Here is a 21,310-nt window from a genome sequence, read left to right as displayed (position 1 = left end):
CCTGATTTTTCCAAGCCAGATCCCAGCTGGACCCAGGACCCTGCCAGTGGGTGAACAAATCCTTACGTTGTGGTCCTGGATGCACCACTGCCTGTCTAGTTAGTTGCTCCTTCGGGAGCCCTTCACCCAGAGTCGCAGGGAGGGGGTGGTGAGAGGCAGAGGAGAGAGATTTGGGGTTTATTCAATGCACTGCTTTCATGTTGGGTCGTGGCTAGTTGCTTCTTGGATTGGGGAGAGGGTATCCTCAACTCGTGCGCTGTGGGGACCCCACGTGAGCAAAAACACGCACATGCACCCAGAGCAGAGCCAGAAGCTTCTGGAAAACCATCCTCCTAACGCATCCAGGTGTTTGTTTACAGCTCATTAACTGCGTGATGGAAAGGCTGGGGTGGGGGCGAGGCAGGGAGATATTGACAGAAAATCAATCAGAAATGAAGATTAACGTTCCTGTGGGTCAATAGGGGAATGGGATTTGAGTTTGAAAAACAGGGACTGATGAGCTGAGGTTTCGTTGCCCCCGTTTGTCGCTGCGCAGAACCGGGCCCACCAGGATTCAGCCTGGCTGTGGGGAGGTGTGGCACACTCCCAGGGCTTCCGGGCTGGGGCTCGGGCTGGGGACCGCGGGCAGCCCCCCGTGTCTCCCCCTCCTGGCCTTGGGTCCTGGTCGGCAGGCGAAGGATGGAGGAGAGAGAGGGTTGGTTCACCTCGCCGCTACTGTGTGACTGATCACACTGGGCTCAGGACATGTGCCATGCAGGGGGCTTTCCCCTGAACACAGCTGGGTAGACCCCTCCCCACCAACCCCTCTCATCCCCCCCTACCCTTTAAGGCGTGCTTTCCTGTGGCGAGGCTGTGTTCCCAGCCTGGGGACAGCCTCTGCAGGTGCACCACACAGCCGGCCGCCCCCACATCTGGCTGCCTCCCTCCGGTACTGCATTTCCGGCCACCTGTCCTGGGGTCCTCTTCTGCTCACCACCCTGCAGGACTCCTTGGGGCTGAGAAGCAGAACGGAGCACGGCTACCTGTCTAAGACAGAGAGAAGGAGACACAAAGAGGGAACTCCCACATTTATATGCTGCACGTCCCGTCTCAAGGGGCTTTGCCCAGCAGATGTCAACTTGGTGCTGAGGGGCTTGTGTGTGGAGTCTGGGGTTGGTGGGGCTGACAACCTCTGGGACAGAACAATGTGTCACTACAGCTCTCCGGCCTGGGAGGGACGCCTGTCCCTCGCCTTGAAGGTCTGTTCTGTCATGACAGTGGCGACCTGGGCCCACCCAAGCCTTTTGGGGATGCTCTCCTGCACTTCCCACTGACATTGGTGACTTGTCACCACGGACTCGCAGGGCTGGAAGAGGTTTTAGATGCCCTACACCACGGTGTCCCTGCCTCGGCACAGCTGATGCTTGGGCTGGACCATTCTGGGCGTCCTGTGCATGGCAGGACGTTTAGCAGCATCCTGGCCCCTACACACTAGATGCCAGAAGCACCTTCTTCTCTCCCCTGTTGTGACAATCAATAATGTCTCCAGACATTGTCAAATGTCCCCTGGGGAACAAAGTCATTCCCGGCTGAGAACCACTGCTCTACACTAATCTCCTTTAACAAATGCACCAACTGATATCTAGAGATGGGCTGTGATCTGTGCAACATAATTCAGGGCAAAATAATGGAGTGGCCAAGTGCTCCGGTTCTGGAATGAGCCATACCTACCTGCAGATTTCATCTCTACTACTGACTAGCTCTACTGTGATCAGGGCCGAGTAAACTCTACCTGCCTTAGCTTGTCCATCTATTAAATGGGGATATTGATATTACTGTCTTTGTGGTAACATTAAATAAATGATATTAAATAGGGTGATGCATATTAAATAGGTGCTCTGCACGTTGCCTGGTGCCTCGCCCAGGTGCAATCAACCGCGGTCAATGTCCGAATCGGAGATCCCTTCTGGACTCTTCTGATTGAAAATAGGAAGACCCGAGGAAGGTTCCAGATAATGGCGTTCTGGGGACACACGGCAACGTTTCTTCCGGCCGGAAGGTATCTCCGAAAAGATAGGGAGGCTCTTTGATCCATAGCATCAGAAGCGACTAGAGAGCAGGGAAATTAAAAGTTTGTTAGCTGAAATAACAAAATCTCAAAATTGATGCACTGAATTGCAGAATGAGCAAAGATAAAGGAAGAATTGTTGAAAAATCAAGGCAAGAATTTCTCTAGGAAGGCAGTGCAAAAGCTAAGGAGACAGGAAACAGGAATGAAAAGTTCGCGAACACCGAGGATGCAGGAATAAAGAGTACCAAAACGAGACAACAGAAATAATGGAGGAGAGGCAACGCTTAAGGAATCAATCGAAGGGAATTTTCCAGAACCGAAGAAAGATAAAACTCCTTAGACATAAAGGGCCCATTCACGTGGCCAGCAAAATTTTAAAACCCACCAGCGTAGACATATCACCGTGAGATTTTGGAACACGGAAGGTACAGGGAGGATCCCGAAAGCCTTCAGAAAGAAATAACAATTCCGGGCACGGATGTTAGTTTCCTGTGACAAAGTATCACCAACTCGGTGGCTTCAAACAACAGAAATATAATGATCACCCTTCTGGAGGCCGGAAGTCTGAAATCAGAAAGTTGGTACGGTTGGTTCCTTTTGGAGGCTCTGAGGGCGCGTCCGTTCCACGTCTGTCCCCTGGCCCTGGGGGCTCCCGCCACTGCCGGACTTTCACTGGCTCACAGCCATGTCACTGCCATCTCTGCCTTCGCCCTCCCATGGCCTTCTTTCCTGGGCCTCTTTGTGTCCTCTCGTGTTACGAGGACACTACTGATCAGATTTAGGGCCCCCGCCCTGTAGGATCTCACCTGGAGATCCTTAACTTAATTATATCTGCCCAAAGAAGGTCACCCTCGAAACAGTGGCTGGGAGTCAGGACGCGGACGTGTCTTTTCGGGGGGACACGCTATTCGACCCACTACACATGGGCATGAGAGCTGGATTGACGCCGTGCTCCTCATCAGCAAAATTGGATACAAAAAATATATATATATAATGGAGCATATTTTCAAAGCTCTGAGGGGAAATGGCTTCAAACATAAATTATCATTCAAGTGTGAGGGTAAAATGAAGCCGTATTGGACGAGTGCAGACTCAGAACATTTACCAGCCTTCCAATTCCCCTTTGGAAGAATTAATGTATTGGGGCTAGAGCACGAGATGCCTTCTTTCCCCATCACCTCCCCTGCCAACAAAGAAAAAAGTAGCCCCAAATTGCCTGGCGTTAATATATTTCTTTAAGTATATTTTGATTTATATTGCTTGGCAAACTGGGACATTTGTACAGAAAAGAGGTATTACTGGGGGAGCAATGCAAAAGAGCAGTGTGCCCCCGGGTCTGTCTCTGCACCCTAAATTCACACTCCCCGAAGCTACTGCCGTGAATCCTTTCGGCTGCCTCTTGTGCCCTTTACTTCCGTATTTCTCCGTTTACTTCCGTATTTCTCTGTTTCCGGTATATGTCACTATTTATTCGTTTCTCAGTTTTAAGAGTTATCTACTGACTCTCAACTGTGGAAAGTGAGATCTTAGTTCACTCGTGGGCTTAACGTGTCCGTTTCCTCCCTGGCAAACACACGTATCTGTCCCTCCCCCGCCAAGGAAACTCCAGCATAAGTTTTGGTGAAAATCGCTACTGGGTCACCATATAAATACTACTCACAGCTAAGCTGTGCGGTGGGTTACGATTATAATTCTTTCTTTCTCCCCCCCTGGATTAATACGTGGTTTCTCTTTTTATTTGCTTATTTTGTATACCTGTGAGCACATAATTGCTAATCCACTCCCCACTTCTCCTACAGACCTGAAGATCTCTTCTCGTTACGTTCAAACGTGTCAACTATTCCCTCAGCTATTTTCCTGGGGGTTTTCTTCACCTCTTTGCTTGCTTGGGTTCCTGTTAGCTGCCAGCGTGGCTGTAGATATTCTGATTCCGAATCATTGGAATGTGACCTTTTTAAAAAAATGTTTGTTTATTTTTGAGAGAGAGAGTGCAAGCAGGGGAGGGTCAGAGAGAGGGGGCGCAGAGGACCTGAAGTGGGCACCACGCTGAAAGCAGGAGCCTGATGTGACGCTCGAACTCACCAACTGTGAGATTGTGACCTGAATTGTGATTGAGATTGAAGTCGGATGCTCAACTGACTGAGCCACCCAGGTGCCCCTGGAATGTGACCTTTTATTTTTAATGTGATTTTTGTTCTATTCTTCCGGAGCTTTTAGGACCTTCTATTGATTCCTGCTATTCTTAAATTTCACTGTAATGTGCCCTAATGTAGGCACGGCTCCATCCAGTTAAAAAAACAAAAACCCTCATTTCTTAGCCTCCTTTACAGCTAGACATAGCATATAAATATAGGTAGGATCATTGTGTTCTGGGAAGTCTCCTTCAAAGGATGGGAAGCTCTTCTTTTTCTGCCTTCTTCCTTCCTGCTATTTTGGATATGTAATGGCTGGAGTCCCAGCAGCCATATTGACGCATGAGGTGGCTTTGGGAACAGAAACCGTGTTCTATGAAACAATAAGGCAGATGTCCAAGTACCTGATACCACGTAGTGACCACACTAGGCCTGCACCGATTCCCTCTGGGCTTTCTTTTACTTGAGAAAAAAAAAATACATTTTGAGGTTTTTAAGCTACTATTCCGTGGGCTTTTTTGTTAAACAAAGCCAAACCTATTCCTAACATTAACATGAACAAAATATTACATTTTCCTTCGCAAAGTAACTCTTAAAACACTTTCAAATAACTCTCAATGCCTGTAGGATAAAAACATGTTAATTCCTGCCCCCCCCCAATCTATTTGAATAAAGTTGAGACGGATTCTATGCAACTGACTGTCTCACATGCAACCGAGTACCAAATAATGCATCTACAAGGAAGACGCAGTAAAGTGAAGAGAAATTAATACAGCCTGTTGTTTATTGTAAAAATATAGGAAAAGCAAAAAGCAGAACAAAAGTCTTAGGCACTATCAGGAATCAGGATAGGAAGTAGCCGGGCAGAGGTGGGGAGGGAGGGATAGGCAGGTGGTTTGTTTTCAGTTTGAGCTTCGGGTGACTCTAGCTATTGGTTATTTGTAGATGTCGTTATGGCAGGTACAAGGGATTACTCACAACATTTTAAGCATAAACCCTAGAAGAGTAGAAATCTAGGGTATGGTCTCTATATACTAGAAAACTGGATTCAAATGAAAACAGCTCAAACAAATTAGCAAAAGGCAGAAAAGTGGGTAAAAACTGAACCGGAAAGCTTGATAAATAGGATAGACAGATACACATGCACGGCATCGTTAGAACAACTACACGTATCAGTAATCGCGATCCTTGTGAATGAGTTTCATTCTTCTCAATCTGGGCTTTTTAAATCCAGTTTCATGAAGTTTCCAGCAAGATACACATATAAAGCTAATAGAAAAGTTGAAAATCAAAGGAAAGATGTAAAGATATGTATATCAGGGAAGGTGAATGAAACAAGACACAGGAAGAACAATATTCATAACAAATAAAATAGAGGGGAATAGTTTATGTTGAAAGGAACTTCCTGTCCAGATGATATATAACAATCATAAACCATTATGCACATAATAAAAAACTTGAAAAATATATAAAGCAAAAATTGATAGCAATTCCTTGGAGAAACAGATAAAGACAGCATCAGATCAGAGGCTCTAACTTAGCTCTTTGCAGACCAACAGGATGACTAGGTAAGGATATAAAGGCTACAAATAACATGGTTAACAAGGGTCATGACATCAAAATGTGTGATATATGCTGAACCAATAGAGAACACCAACCCCTTTCAAACATATCTGGAACATTCACGCAATTGCCCATGTGTTAGGTCACAAATAAAATATCAATATCTTTCTAAAGATCACTATCTTTCCTAAATGTCACATTCAGTAACCATAATGCAATAAAATGAGAAATCATCAGCAAAATGATCGCAGAAAGAAAATCTGTGCTCCTCTCATTTAAATAACTTAGTCCTCTAAATAATTATCAAATTAAAGGGTCAATCACAAAGGAAATTGCATTATTAGAACAAATACAAGAACGCAGTATATGAAAATATACGGAGTATGGGCATTCGGAAGGTAATTTACAGCCTTAGATCCATTAATGACAAGACACCAAGTCTGAAAGTAAGTGGACCTCAACCCAAGAAATTAGATACACAATACAAGACCAAAGCCAATAAACAGAAGGAATTAATAAAGATGAAAACTCAAACGAATTTAAGAGAAAACAAAGAGTTAATTCATAAGACCAAAAGCTTTTTGTCTTTTTTAAAGGCCACTATAATAGACAATCCTTTGCCAAGATGGATGAAAAACAACAAAGATTGATATGAATAAGCAACAGCAAGAACGAAAAATGGACCTCGTCACAACAAAAGGAAAATGGAAGAATAAAAATGATGACTTTGGAAAACACATTCACATTAACATTTCCACTCCCATCTTCAGCTTTCCGTGTCTGCAAGGACACAATACATATATTTAGAAAGCGACGACTTCGTTAGTAATATTTAATGGTCCACTTTAATGTTCCCACCTTGTGCGTATTTAGATTTATAAAGGGTATCATTGGGTTTTGTACTTATTTCAAAGTTCTCATTCCTTTTTTTCAAAGCGCTGCCCCTCCCCCAAGTTCGCATCCTTCCTGGAAATGTCACCTGTCACCTCGCACCTCTTAGGTTGGGCCTCTTCTGGTCCCAGCCACTTCTTAAGGGCCTCGAACCTAGGGGTCTGTTGGGTGGTGTATTCAGGCCGGACTCTCGCCTGTAAGGGACGGAGCACTGACTCAGGAACAAAAGGCCTCTGTCAGGCCACTTCTGGGTTGGACCGGGAACGATATTCGCCTGGGTGCCGGGAGAAGCGATCCCCTGTCTCCCTGCACCTGTTTCTGTCTGCGGGTCCTCCCCAGTCTTCTCCCTCTGTCTCCCTTGCTTAATTCCAGCCATGATTGTCCCTACTGAGCCCTGCGAGAGGGTGGGTGAGCTCTGAACCTCTCAGAATGTGAGTACCATGTCAGGAGGCAATGAGGGTGCCCAAAGTCCTGCCGTGTCTTCTGAGACTGAGAATCCTTGGGGTAGGAGGAAGCCAGTGGCCCCTCAGCATCGAACTGGCTTTTGGACAGAGTCTCCAGGACCCTGGATATGGCGGCTGCGTCCTCCATTTTTGGAAATGTGGAAACTGTGCAGGCTGCCACAGGGCCTCTGGGGACACCTCCCTGTGCCTAGGACCCCAGGACAGGCGGCTGTCACCTAAGGCCTCACTTCTCTGAAATAAATCCAGCCCTTACACTTCACTTAGCCAAATGCTGTGTCCCTAACTGGTCACTGTTATCAGTATCCTGTCTCATAGGGTTTGAGGTTGTCTACACTGTGGGTCAGTGTTTGACAAGCACTGTGCTAGATGCAGAGACAAAAAAGATTAGTCCTTGACCTTGAACCTTCCAGTCTGTTATGGACTGAATGTTTGTGGCCCACCCCACCCCTCCTCGCCCCCCCCCCCGCCCCCCACCAAATTTGTACGTTGAAATCCTACCTAACCGGCAATGTGATGCTATCAGGAGGCGGGGCCTTTGGTAGGTGATCAGGTCATAAGGACAGAGCCCTCAGGAATGAGACCAGTGATCTTCCAAGGAGAGACACGAGACCTTGCCCTCCGTCTCTCTGCTCTGGCCATGTGAGAACACAATGTGAAGATAGCCATCTCTCGCTCTCCCTCTCTCTCTCTCTCTCTCTCTCTTCCTCTCGAGGAAGCGGGCCTTCACCAGATTCCAGGTCTGTTGGCACTTTGATCTTGGACTTCCCAGCCCCTAGAACTATGAGAAATAAATGTCTGTGGTCTAAGCCGCCCACCCCATCTATAGGGTTTTGTCATAACCTTCCAGACTTCCTAGGACACCCACGTCAATGATAACGCTGAGGGTTCTAAAAGAAAGGAAGCCAGACGAAGGATACCCCCTCGCTGGGGTGGGGAGGGCCAGAACAGGCAACACATCCACCTCGTTCACAAAGCTGAATATGTTTGTCTACGTTTGTTGATTTGTGCCCCACATCATTCCAGAAAAGTCTCGAAGGTGAAGAAGCCCTTGGCTTTACGCCCACAGTCCTACAGCCAAGCATGAGAGCCTGGCGCGTCGAGTCCCTCAACAGATAAACGGTCGAATGGTGCCCGAACGCTCCTGTCCTGTTCTCTTTCTTCTGCATTGCAAGCCTGTCCTCCTGTCCCCTCCCCTCCCGGGTTCCGTGGATTTAAGCTTCCTCCCCGCCAAGCGGATGGCTCTCCTGGTGCATGTTAACACCTCCAAGCGGAGCCACCGGCCTCGCATCTAAAGCAGGTGGATGTTTCGTGTAAATGTTATTCCAGAACACATTTTTGGGATCTTCAGAAATCCTTGCACACCTCTCAGCTTCGAGAGCTTAGATTGAAGGTGCGAGAGAAGCAATGTGTGGATGGCATTTAGAGTAAATTATTAACGCTGAGAACCTCTTTATTAGACAGTCGTACACAAAGGAATTTTATTTCAGATTCTCTGACACATGACAAATGGCTGCTTCAGGTGAGAGGTAAACGGCGTCCTCTGGCAAGCAGCACCGAGGGCTGTATCGGCTGGGGGAAGCAAATCCAATTTGCTTTTCAACGCCATTTACAGCCTGTTTCTTTCATCCTAACAACCCGCGGTATCGAAGCCGAGAAGGTAGCAGTTTTGACGTTAGGAAACTTTCCCCAGACTCTGTCTAGCCAAGGGGGTCTCGTCTTCCGCAGCCCAGGCTGGGGCCACGTCAGGTGGGCGGGCATAGAACAGCCCCGTTTCTCATGCATCGTCTTTCTCTCTGATGTGCCAGGGGTTTGCGGAATAAACGACTTTGCCAGCCAGTGAGCGGAACATAAAATCCGCCGAATTACATCCTACTTAGGAGTTTCCAAAAGGCGGCTTTGGAACAAATTCCCAGGGATCAGTAGGATAGGCGGTAGTGTAGCTAATATGTGTATACACACATAGTGGACAAAGCCTGTCTCCTAACTGTTTAAACAGGCAGGGGTGGAAGGAGGACTGGAATTCATAGTCAACAGCCCATTGTTCTGCTGGCGCTCTTCCCTTCAACCCCGCCACCCTCGCTGGACAATCAGTAGTGGATGCTAGTGGCCAGTTCCCCGGTCAGGTGAGGGGTGGCGTGGTTGAGGGGAGCCATATTGCATGGTGGGCTTTGTGGGCAGACTGGATAGGGAGTCGGAGATGGTGGCGCCGAGGCAAGGCTGGGAGCAACACCAGAGGGGCAAGGACCCGGAAAATGGCAGTCGCGACGCAGGCAGGGGCTCTGCAGCCCAGGAGGGCGGAGGGGGTCGGTGAACACACAGCAGTGGGAGGTCACGGGGTTCCTCCTGGTGGTGTGGTTTTGGTGGGCAGTCAAGGGTGTGACGGTGATGGGTGCGGGTGGAGGTGAGTGTCAGAGAGGGAGATGAATAGAACAGAGACTTGGGGACAATGTGAGGCACGTGTCAAAAAGCCAGGAGGCACGCAGATTCCTCAAGTCAGGGAACGGCTCTAGGACTAGGCAGGCAGTCCCGACAACTGCTGGGACATAGCGCGGACAGGACAACCAGACAAGGGGATCCTGTCCAGCTCAGCCCCCAAAGCACAGCCTGGATTCCGTCACTGGCCAAGAGTCACTCTGAGGATAATTGGCCTGGGCTCTGCGAGTGGGAGCAGGTTTAACAGTAAAGAGTCAACGGCGTGTGAGTGGTGACTGTGGGGTTGGTCGTCACGGGGGAGGGAACAGAAATGGACAGAGATCCAGTGCCCCAGCATCAGGGAGAATGGAGGTGATGCGCTGGGAGCGTGTGTCTTGCCACCCTAACGCAATCGTGGAATTAGGAGGGCTTGTCACTGTGGTTGCCATAAAATACCCCTTCCCAGTTTCTCCAAGGCTGTCGAGTAAATACTCTGGGATTGGCGGATTGGCCATGACCCTGCGGTGGGCCTCGGGAGAGAAGTTAGCAGGCAGCAGAGGTGGCATGGTGTTTGTAGCACGGGCTCAGCAGTGGCCCTTGGCCCTACTTCCTGAGCTGCCTTCTGTGTCTCTCTTGGTTTCTCTGGCTAAAGAGTCGACCTGGATTAGGGTCTGCCTCTCTACCTCTGGCTAACCAACTGCCCCTCACTTCCCAAAGCTGCTCTCACCCAGGACGGGGACTTTGGTTCTCTGTCCTCCGTCTCCAAGGCAAGAGGCTGGCTCCTGGTTCCCAGCAGCCCAGCCTGTGCTGGAGACCCTTTCCCTACTTGCTTGGGGTGGGAGATCAGTTGGCTGGAGACAAGGGAAGTGGAGACAGAGGTGAAGCATCCCACAGGAGGAAGGCCAGGAGGGAGGGCATTTGCGGTTGTCTTTTGCCTCTCCCGTCAAATGGAAATGAGGACACCCGAATCCTAGTCCCAGCTCTGCTAACTCTTCCATTCCATCCTACCCATTCTGTTCCGCCCATTCTATTGCATCCCATCCGTTGGATTCCATCCCATTTGATGGATACCTACTATGTGCCGGGCAGCGTCCTAGGTGCTGGAGAGACAAAACTGACACGGTGCCTGCTCTCCGGGAGGTCATATTTCTGTGGAGGAGACAGACAGTAAATGACATCCTGCTGTTAGACAAGGGGAGCGGACAGACACGGGTCTAGGGATGAATCCTGGATCACTCGCTAACCTTGGGGAAATCCTACAGCTTCGCGGGGCCTGATGTCCTTGTCTGTCGACTTGGAGGTTCAACCAGAACAATCCTTAATATCCCTTCCCAGCTCTGACGTTTCTATCTTTTCAAATTTCCTTTTCTTTCATCTGCCTATTTACTTACTTCTTTCTGCCTCCACTCGCGTCCAAAATAATTTGAGGCTATTGTCCGTCCCCAACAGTCTTTCCCTCCAGGGGACGCAGCGTCTCCTAGTTTTCAGTGGGACTCGCATTTGGCCAAAGCAGAAACGAGAGCTACCCGTCCTCAGCGCCCTCTCGTCCGGGGCCACTCTCGCCCCTTCATCATTGTCCGTGGTGCGTTTCTGCTCAGCAGGGAACTACTGAACATCTGTGCTTGTCCACACCATTGCTGTTTCCTGCTGGCTCCTCAGGTTCTAACTCAGCTCTGACCTTCCTCGGCCTTTGACCTGGTCCATCCAGATGGACTTGGCCCTTAGGCATGGACCCGTCCTCGGTTCACCTTTGTGGCCCGTGCACACGCAGATATCTACTCTTATAATGACAACGAACCCGCTCATTGGAGATAATAATAAGAATATTGGGGATGATAGTAATATTGGAGTGTATAATAACAGCAATATTGGAGAATACAATACAGTATAACATGATTTTACAATGCAAAGTCCTCTACACAGATTCAGTGGGGGACAGCGATTCACCGGAAGCCTAGGGTGTGCTGACACGTGATAAGCACGGGGTGGGCAGAGGTGGGATCCGGGGAGCTGGCCGGGCACAGAAGCGGCGCTGGGAGACGTGTGGTGGGAGCTGGGATCAAGGGTTATGAGGAACTGGGTAAGACTTCAGGGGCTACAGCTGTAGGCCCAGCACAGCCCGTGTCACCTCTGTGTCGGATGCCTCAGCCACGAAGCACTCCTGGTGGCCTTGTTTCCTCCCGGTTCCATCCAGTAAATAGTTACCGCTGTCTATGTGGCATCCATCTGACGAAGGCACTGGAGCTCTCGTGGCTGCCGCCTCTCCCAGAGCCTCAGCACGGGGTCCGGAGATCTCTGGAATCTCGACGCGTGGCCACCCAGTGTGGACGTGTATTGGAGAAACGTACTGAGCACCCAGAGCTCGGCAGGGAGCGGGTGAGAGCCTCGTCTCGTCCCTTAAGGCTCCCATGCCATTCTGGTGGCTGTGGTGGCTGCAGGTTGGGCTTCCTCTGTCCCTCTGCAGCCTCCTGTCCCGGGGTGGCTCGGACCCGGTCACGTAAGCTCTGGTTTCAGGTGATTCGAGGTGGGGCGCTGGCCCTCCACAAAGGATAAAAGACACCGGGGACAAACCGATCACTCCTGCAGGCCTGACCTGCCTAGAGGGTGGGTTGAAAGAGATTCAGTGTGGCTGTTTCTATCTCCGGCACTTCCTCCTTCCGGAAGCCACCTCTGCTTACAGACCAATCCCTAATTTCAAGCCTACCCAGCATTCCCTTTGACTTCTTTTAATTAAGAGATATTTGCGTGATGGCTTCAAGTGGCCCCTTTATCTGGATGACTAGTTCTCAGAGGGGTGATACCACACTCTCTTTTTCCTTCCTGATTCTTACCAGTTACCCCAACACTATTCATAATCACACCAGAATATTATAATTACCCAAACACTATTATTATAATAGAAGACCTCTCCAAGGTGGGGGGGGGGGGAGTCAAAGTCCCACCCGCCACCCAGTTATTACAAAGCACTTTGATTTTTCTTGATCGCCGTTTAATTTTTGTCCTTAGTCATGCTTACCTCGTAGAGTTATTGTAGTGGAATCATGTTTTATGTCCTTATGTTTTTCTCCTTAAACTTCAAAGTACTTTCAAATGTTCTGGCAGGAGCATTTTTCCACGTTTCTACCTGCTGATCGCCCCTGGACCTCCCTCCATAGTTCCCTCTGCCAACAGCACCCGGCAGGCACCCTTGGCCAGAGGACGCCCAGACAGTTCTGGGGCTGAGGCAGGCAGCTTCTAGAAATCATTTAGCAAGTTCTTGGAAGAAGCAGGCACAAGGGCTGCCCAGGGCCTCCCCTCTCTGTCCCTCCCTTTCTTTCTCCCTTCCCCATCTCCCCCCACCCCCAAGCTGCTGTTTGGTTAAACATGTTTCTGCTTCGGTTGTTTTCTTCCCACATGCTAAGGCTTGGGGAATAACTACATTGCAAACTATCGAGCAGAGGCTGAAATCCACGCATTACATCCTGCTTAGGAGTTTCCAAAGGCGGCTTTGAGATGGATTCCCAGGGATAAGTAAGATCAAAAATACACCGGGTAATGTTTGTGTACACACAGAGTGAGCAAAGCCTACCAGACTTGTTAACAGAGGAAGGTGGGAGGGGTGGGAGGGGAATGTGTTTTATGGGCTGGGGCTCCCATAACCCACCCAGCCCAGCCCAGGGTGGGCGGTGGGGGCGGGGAAAGCTGCTCTGGGACCGAGCCGCTGGCCCTGCGCTGCCTTGGGGACACATCATCTCCTGACCTGGTTTGGGCATTGGGTGGTATCGTTTCTTAGAAGCCCTTGGCCATGTTATTGAAACATGGGCTGTCCAGGGTGCTGACGGGTACGGGGCCTTGTCCCTAAGGGGACCTCTGTGGTGCGGGGCCTGAGATTAAAGTCTGACTAAGGTGCTGCTTTGGCAGCTGGTGAAATTGGGAGGACCCCAAAGCATCTAAACTAATGTTCCCTTCCTCACCCTGCTTCCACAGATAAGGGTCCCCAACCACACCACTGTCCTTATCCACGGGCCAATTCTGGTCATGCTCATCCCTGAATGATTCAAACAAGCGGGTCACACCTTCCCTTAGGAACCAGGGGGCATCTCGCCCTCTTTCCACTACAAAGCCTGCCTTCCACAGCCCCTGTTGTTCCCTCTGTTCCCGAGGGCATCCCCCCAGGTGGCTCTGCACAGCGTGAGACATCCTCGCTCTCGGGATTTGAGCATCTGTGACCAAGGGACCGCTTGCTCTCCATTTCACCTGTCTGGTGTTGGGTGTCGTGTGTCCCATTGTCCCTATCATCCTAGGGCGGGAATCCCTCTCTCGCCCGCACGGGGAGCAAGAGGTGATGAAAACAATCCCAGAAACACCGAGTGTGGGCGGGGTTCAGAGTCTGCCTGTGCAAGGTGTGACCTCAGGTAGGCACTAAGACCTTTGGGCCTCGTATCCTCACCTGCCCACTGGGACTGATTTCTGACCTTCCTTGTGGCATTGCCAATGCACAGGGTGATGGCCCCACCGCTGTTCTGACAGGGGCTGGGGCGGGGGGGGGGGGGACAGGAGGCATGAAGAGCTCTGCGAAATGACGGGCACTTGTATGCATCAAGTATTATCGCTATCATTACCGTTGCACGATTGGATTCCCGTCTCTTGAAGCACATTCGCTTTATTTTCATTGTTTATCTTTTTCCATTGGAAGCAGCCAGAGACATTTTGTGTGTAAGTTTCTCCGTCAAGCCTCCCAGCTTCTCCATCGAGGAGTCGATGATCTGTAAACAAACGCCTCCATGCACGGGGGAGGGTCCCCCCCCATTTAAAGGCACCTTAGGGGGAACCCTTTTACAATGAGAATTATTACCCTGTAACGTCTCTATTTGTGAATTTGGAGTTTTGCTTAGCAAGTTTACTTTAAAACGAAGACCATGTGTCCTGTGAAACAGACCAGGAGCAGGTGGATGGGACCCTTCCCCCTTCTGGGAGATGGCCCCCTGGCCACAGACACAGCCAGGCGGGGCTTGCCTCTGTTAGGAAGTTTGCTTTTAAGAACTCAGTGGCTAATGAAAGGTGATGCTGGGGAGGAGGTGTGATGGGTTAGAAAGAGCCCCAGAAGCAGTCATGAAGGACCCCGCTTCCAGGAAGTCTTCTCTGATTAATCTTACCTTCGGCCTGATGGCTCCGTCGCCTTTTCGTTTTAATCCCTACCCTGCTCTCCCTCATTTCTTTCCTCTGCCTGCAGTTCAGGCCCCCTTACTCGCTTGCCTGCCCCTCTCGGCTGCTGCTTCTTTCTACAGCACCACCTTCCCTTGGGGGCCCTCCTTTCTCCCTCTCCTCCCGTCATGCCTGCTTCTCCCACGCCCTCTGCTTCTTCCTCCCCCCACCCCCGTTCCACCCTGAACCCCTCGATCTGTGTCACAGAATCGGAAAGGCAGGCTCCGTGGCCTCCCCTGCCGCAGCCTCCCTCGAGCGCCACCACGCGGAATCGCCTGCGGTCCTGTCCCATTTTGCCCTTCTGTGGTCAGGATTTGCACAAATGAACCCGGGGTCCCAGCCTGGGGGCCCGGGGCACTGAGATCTGGAGTGTCAGCCTCCAGCCCGGCCCAGCTGCCCCCCTGGAAACAAGCTGCTGTCTTGCCCAAATGACAAAAATAAAAGAAATAACGGGGCAGGGGCCTGCGCGGGCAGGCCCGGCGGTACCGAGTGAGACTTCCCACCAGCCTGCTCACCAGCTCCTGCAAGCTGGGCTAATTAGAGGGGCCCTGCAGTCCCCGTGGTAATTTGCTTAAATGGAAGAAGTTGATTTCCTCTCCTCTTTCTGTTCTCAGGAATTCCAGTTTTAGGCTCTGGCAGTCTCTAACCACCACTCCCCCTGGCCCTCTGGGGACGTGTTTGCTATGGAAATATGCAATTAATATTGCAGCGATCATAATTGCTAATTATTAAAACAATGCCACCCCCTTTTCCTGGCCTAGTTTCATGTTTAAAACCATTTAAATAACAGGGAGGAAGAAAAAAAAAAAAGGGAGGAAAGTTAAACACCAGTGCTGAACTTGTGCAGAAGCCAAATGAGAGGGTCCCTGGGCAAGCCGGGCACTTGTCCTGGCATCTGGAAGGACAGGGCTCCCCCAAGCCCAGCATTTAGACTCCCCTGGAGCCATGTGCTAGATAAAGTGAGGTACACATTGCACTTTGGTCATGGGAATCCCACTTTTGCAGTGACACAGGGCTATTTTCTCTTTGTTCTGACCATGGCATGACTCAGTGCCCTGTCTCCTGCCCGAAATTTCCCCCAGCTCACTTCCTTAGAGCCAGGGCAAGTCTTGTCTGGGAAGAAACAATCCAGTGGACTCACTGTGTGCTTACTCCAATCGTAGAGCGGAGAAGTGTGTTTCCAACGCATAACTACAGAACCATCGTTCCTATTGGTTCGTTCCACAGGACTTTATCGGTAACAACCGCTGCTTGGTCGCCGCCCTAAGGCATGACGGGATGACGTCAGTCCAGAGCAGAAGGCTTTCAGTGCTCTTCTCCCGCCCTCCACCCCACCTCTCGGGGCCAGCCCTAATCCTTAAGTGTGGCATCCCAGGGCTCTGTGATCCTTCCTTTTGTCCAGCCACCTCTAACGCGACTCCCCACCCCAGCCAGGCTGGCCGTTCCCCAAATGGAATACTTCTGCATTTCCACGTCACGTCCGTCTCAGCTTTACTCAGCAAAATTCGATGTCATCCTTAAAGATGTGCCTTAAATCTCTCGCCTTAAATCTCTCTCTTTTCCAAAGCACCTTCTTTACAGAGACTCTCCTGTCCTCTGATCTCCCTGGCAAATATTTTGTCCCTCATGGGCCCCCGCTGCACACTTTTTTTTTTTTTTTTTTTTTTAACCTGGGCCATTTCCAGATGTATCTTCCAGTTCTGACTCAATCCTAAGCTTCTTGAGGATGTGGATTTGTACTCCCTGACCTTAGTGAGGTCTGCTTCTCCAGAGCCTAACCTTATGCTTTGCATACAGGAGGGGTTCGATAACGACGAAGGCGGAAAATGGTAAAATTCAGGAGGGTTGCAAAGAAAGAAATGGTCATGGTCACTGTGTTACTTTCCTGGGGCCGCTGTAACAAAGCACCATTAACTGAGTAACTCGAAACAATAGAAATTTGTTTCCTCACCGTTCTGGAGGCTGGATGTCCAAAATCAAGGTCGGGCCGTGCTCCCTCGGAAACCTCCATCCTCCCTTCTTCTTCCCGCTTCTGGTGACTGCTGGCAGTCCCTGGTGCTCCTAGTCACATAGATGGCCACTCCGATCTGTCTTCTATCACATGGCCTTCTGCCCGTGTGCATCTCTGTGTCCAAATTTTTCCTCTTCTTGTAAGGACACAAATGACCTCATCTTAGTTTGATTACATCTGCAAGGACTCTATTTCCAAGCAAAGTCACATTCTCAGGTTCCAGTGCACACGATTTTTGGGAGACACTCTGTCACCAACAGGATAATGGAGATGGATATGAGGTCTTCATGCTTTTAAAGCCCGAGTATCTTGGAAAATGTGGGGTTGGAGACAAAGAACGGAAAGATTACATGTGCTTTTTGTCATGTGGCCGGTGGAACAGTCATCCAGAAGCAGGAGGTCCGGCAGGATGGGACTGAATGGGGATAATAAATCGACCGTTATCAATTGGTTATCAATTAACTAGAGGGATGAGCAGAATCTAAGCTTTGGACTTCATTCAGTAAAACTTTTTTTCTTTTTTAACATTTATTTATTTTTGAGAGAGACAGAGACAGGATGCGAATGGGTTGGGGCAGAGAGAGAGGGAGGCACAGAATCCGAAGCAGGCTCCAGGCTCCGAGCTGTCAGCACAGAGCCCGACATGGGGCTCGAACTCACGGACCGCGAGATCATGACCTGAGCCTAGGTCGGATGCTCAACCGACTGAGCCACCCAGGCGCCCCGAAGCATTTTTTTTCAATAAAACACACTTAGGTCCTCTATCTTGAAATATTTACTACAATGGTAGTAGGGAAATAAAAAATATGTTAAGTCACGAGGTCGAAGAAAATAGGAGAGTGGACAATGGTGCTCAGAGGGGTTTAAGGGAATCATTTACATGTTGGGTGCGGGTGAAAAAAATGATGTCCCATGTGTAGGGAGAAGCCCTAAGCTCACATTTGACTTTGGTGCTTAGCACCTGTGACGCCATTTTCTCATCTGAGAAATGGGACTGTTTGACAATAGCCCTGGAGCGTGTTGTATACACGAGAGCGCTTTGTCCCATGCGAACTGTCAACTGCAGACACGTGCACAGTGCAGCACCAGGCCCTGGGGTCAGGGTGGGGCTGGACAAGGTCAGAGAATCTGAGCCTGGGGTTCATGCTTCCAAAGCCACAGCCTGCCCCCGCCTGCAGTTTGTCAGGTTGTGTCTGGCCCAGCCCATCATCTCACCAGTTCTGAGCCTTCGCTTTTACGTAGGTGTGTATTTATTTATTTCTTTAGTGTGTGCACCTGTGCACACAAGTCGGGGAAGGGCAGAGAGAATCCTGCCCTTGGGATCTTGACCTGGGCCAAAATCAAGACTCGGAGGCTCAACCGCCTGAGCCACCCAGGTGCCCCTGAACCTTTGCTTTTTAATGAAGCTTTCTTGGATTCATTCACTTGTGCAACAGACAGGTCTGTTCTGTGCCAGGCACGGTGCTAGTTGCTGAGGAGAACATTCGCGGCGAAACCCGCACAGTTTGCCCTCACGGGACTGACAGTCCAGAGGAAGGCATATTTAATCAGATAGTCCAACACCGGAAGAAAGATCCCGGTGGTTGCAACGGTTACAAGAGAGAAGCCGTGCCTGCGATCTGTTCTGGAGCTCAGACGAGGCTCCCCCAGGGACACGGCACAGGACTGCATGTGAGCAGAGGGCGGGAGAGCCGGGGGGACACCGGGATGCACTGAGCCAGGGATCCCTGGTGCACGGGGAGGCTGGAGGTGGGCAGGACCAGGCCCACCAAGGATTTTGGTCTTTATCCTAAGAGCCCTGGTGATCTACAGAAGGTTTTCAGGTGACGATGGGCTGACGAGAGGGCTCACGTTGCCCCTGCCCACTCGCGTGGCTAAAGTGAGGGTGACCGGGCTCACTGCCCTCTTTGGCTTCTCCCCTCCCGGACACAGAGCCAGTGGGGCTGCTGTCCTTGGTCTGGGTCCAGTTCTACACTTACCCTTATCCCCTCTCTCTAAAATGCTTTAACGGCAGTTGTTATTTTTGGAGGCTTTCGCAGACCAGCCCTTCATTTACCCTTGAGAGAAACACGACCCTGTCCGACTGGGAAGGTCATTGCCTCTTCTACTCTTATTGCTTCTGGAGGTCCCAACACGGAGCAGCGAGGCCAGGAGGGCACCGGGGAGACCCGAGGGGCTAACACAGTTCATTCAGGTTCCCCAGGCTTTGGATCCTGGGGGTGAAATGCCCCTCTGCCACATGGTGCTATGTGGTTGGGACAGGTGACTCATCACGCAGTAGACTCAAAGGTGGCTTCAGAGGCTCCTGCTACTGAACGCAGGTGATACACAACAAGGTGGACCCTCACACACGGCCATGGTTTCATAAAGCTTAAAGGACTTCACTGTTGCCAACATGCGGAGATTTAACCAAGGGCTTTGTCATCGCTGGTCCCGGCACAGGGGGTGAAGGCTGAAGTCCCTGGTCAGCTACAGAGAGCCACAAGCCTGTGTCCCAGTGTCCTGGAGGTCCACTTCTGAGGAGTCCGGTCCCACAGAGTCTTGGGTGTTAGCCAAGGGTCAGGTCTGAGGCGAACGCGTCTCCGTGCCACGTTTTGGGAAGAGCCGTCCATTTGTGGCAGGAACCTGGGTGTGGTTGTGACTAGGGGTGTGGTTTCAGGAGGCCGGACTGCTGTGGCCCCGTGGCACCCGTCATGCACCATTCTGGGCTTCCTCGTGGGGACAAGCCCCTCGTGCTGCTCCGAGGAAATCCTGCCACGCTCGGCCCCCTCTGGAGCCGAGGGCCACTGGGAGCCCCAGCAAGTGACCCAGCATCAGCAGGATGACGGATCCCAGGCTGCTCCAGGCCGGGGACAGTATCAAGGTTGCTGGTATTTTGCCAGTGTGGCTGTGGGTGGTCTCAGTGTCCAGGCTGGGAGAGGCTGGGGGAGGCAGGGACCCACGGGACTGCCACAAGAGCCCTGTTTGGGACAGAGTTGGCGGAGTTTTCCACTCTGCTGAGATATTAGCGGCAGCTCCTAACTTGGGAGATGTTGGGGTGCTGATTTGCTCTCGCGGTGAGCAGGAACGCAAGCCGGGGAACAGGGCCGCCCTGTCCTGTCCACATCCGATCCGTCCCTGGCCTGCACGCAGTCGGGACCTTGATACTCCTGGATGAGGCTGTGGGGTAGAGAGTGACCCTTGCCTTCTCCACCTTTGCTGAAACCGAATTCACCAATCTGAGGCAGGGGGGTTGCTTCCTACAGAGCTGCCCTTTGACAAGTAAAAGTGTGCTGTGAGTGTCCTAGAACCAAGGGTCCATTTTCTTCTGCACATAAAAGGAAATGAAATGTGCAGAGCTCTAATAAAACATGAAAGGCTTAGGTGTAAGCCAGGAAGCAGGGCTTTGAATGGGATCCGGCGGTCTCAGCTGGTTGGAGGTGTATCTATTATATGTCAAGCAATTAGAAATAGGTTTCTATTAACTGTCTGACTTTGTTCGCGGCATCCAGCGAAATGGACCCCTTCCCGGTGGCAGTCACCAACCTGTGCACACCCCGGAATCGGTGACAGGTGTTGGGAGGTTGTAGGTCCCACATATGCATGTGGAATATGCACTCGGTTTTTCCAGGGGTGCGGGGGCCTTCGTTGTTATGCCGATGTCAGACGGTTTCATTCATTCCCTCATCCATTCATTCATCAGCCGTGCGTGCTTACAGAGCATGAGCTCGTGGGTGCAGATGAAAACAAGCAATGAAAGTAATACGAGGAAGTAGATGGCAATTGTTCCCCGGGTGGCCCTCACAGATGTCATGGGCGTTGGGAACAGGGAGATCGTTTCCGGGGGGCCCCATGGAGGACGGGGCACCTGACCTGGACCTTGGGAGATGGGCAGAGATGGAGTGAGGCATGCGGGCTCAGAAAATGGCATGAGTCACGGGGTGAATGCAGCCGAAGGGGACCGTGGAACAGAGATCTGGCCGAAGGGAGGGGAGCGGGGGGAGGGAGGACGAGTCCGGTGAGGGGGCTGCGGAGGAAGAGCAAATCCCAGGATCCGAATCCCTGCTCTCTTTTGCTTATTTTGCTGCCTCACTCTACCTGAGCCGGCCCCACTTCAAGTGCAAGGCCAAGCAATACGTCCCGGCTGGGGCTCCACTGAAACGAGCCTTGAGGTCACACATGGCAGCGCAGTGTCCCCAAGTGAGGCCTCAGAAGCAGGTTGCAGGACTCCTGAAACCTGTGCCTTTGATCCTGTTTGGGAGGCAGCCCTCTGCCTGAGGTGGTCAGCAGCTTGGGCATCCTGGGCTGTGCTTCTGCAGAGCCAGAGTAGGGAGCTTGGGAGCCTGATGTCAGCTTAAGACGGTTTCTGCAGGGACTGAGCGCAAAGTTGCCCAATGCAGCTGCACGGGTTGTCTACTGTACAACTCCAGGGATGCCTTTCATAGAGAACAGTGCTCCCAGAGCCGTTCAGGGCGTCATCCCAGTATCCTGGCACGGCAGCTCTGGCCTTGGAGAGAAAGGCTTAGATAGCCTTGGAGGGAAATCTGGTTTAGGTCACACAGCTCTGAGGTCTGGCCTCCCAGCTGCGTAGACATAACCCTCCCTCCTTGGGTTCCCCTTGCTG

The 21,310-nt window shown here is 51.0% G+C and overlaps 1 long non-coding RNA gene across 3 annotated transcripts; it reads right to left on the bottom strand.

The window, feature by feature from the left end:
• Positions 1 to 11,342: 11,342 nt before the first annotated feature.
• On the bottom strand, positions 11,343 to 17,006 carry LOC123587747. 3 transcript variants are annotated; one of them, XR_006707496.1, is made up of 3 exons: positions 16,648 to 17,006; positions 14,114 to 15,959; positions 11,343 to 12,109 (listed from the first exon to the last, which is right to left on the bottom strand). It is a non-coding gene; the product is annotated as an uncharacterized LOC123587747 (long non-coding RNA). The 3 variants fall into 3 exon arrangements; XR_006707497.1 differs by having other exon boundaries at positions 11,343 to 14,257; positions 15,838 to 15,959; XR_006707495.1 differs by having other exon boundaries at positions 11,343 to 15,959.
• Between the last annotated feature and the right edge of the window lie 4,304 nt (positions 17,007 to 21,310).

This window comes from Leopardus geoffroyi, chromosome D3 (assembly GCF_018350155.1).
Source record: "Leopardus geoffroyi isolate Oge1 chromosome D3, O.geoffroyi_Oge1_pat1.0, whole genome shotgun sequence".
NCBI classification, from domain to species: domain Eukaryota; kingdom Metazoa; phylum Chordata; class Mammalia; order Carnivora; family Felidae; genus Leopardus; species Leopardus geoffroyi.
The sequence above is the reverse complement of the archived record's forward strand: the minus strand, read 5'-3'. Positions and strand labels throughout refer to the sequence as shown.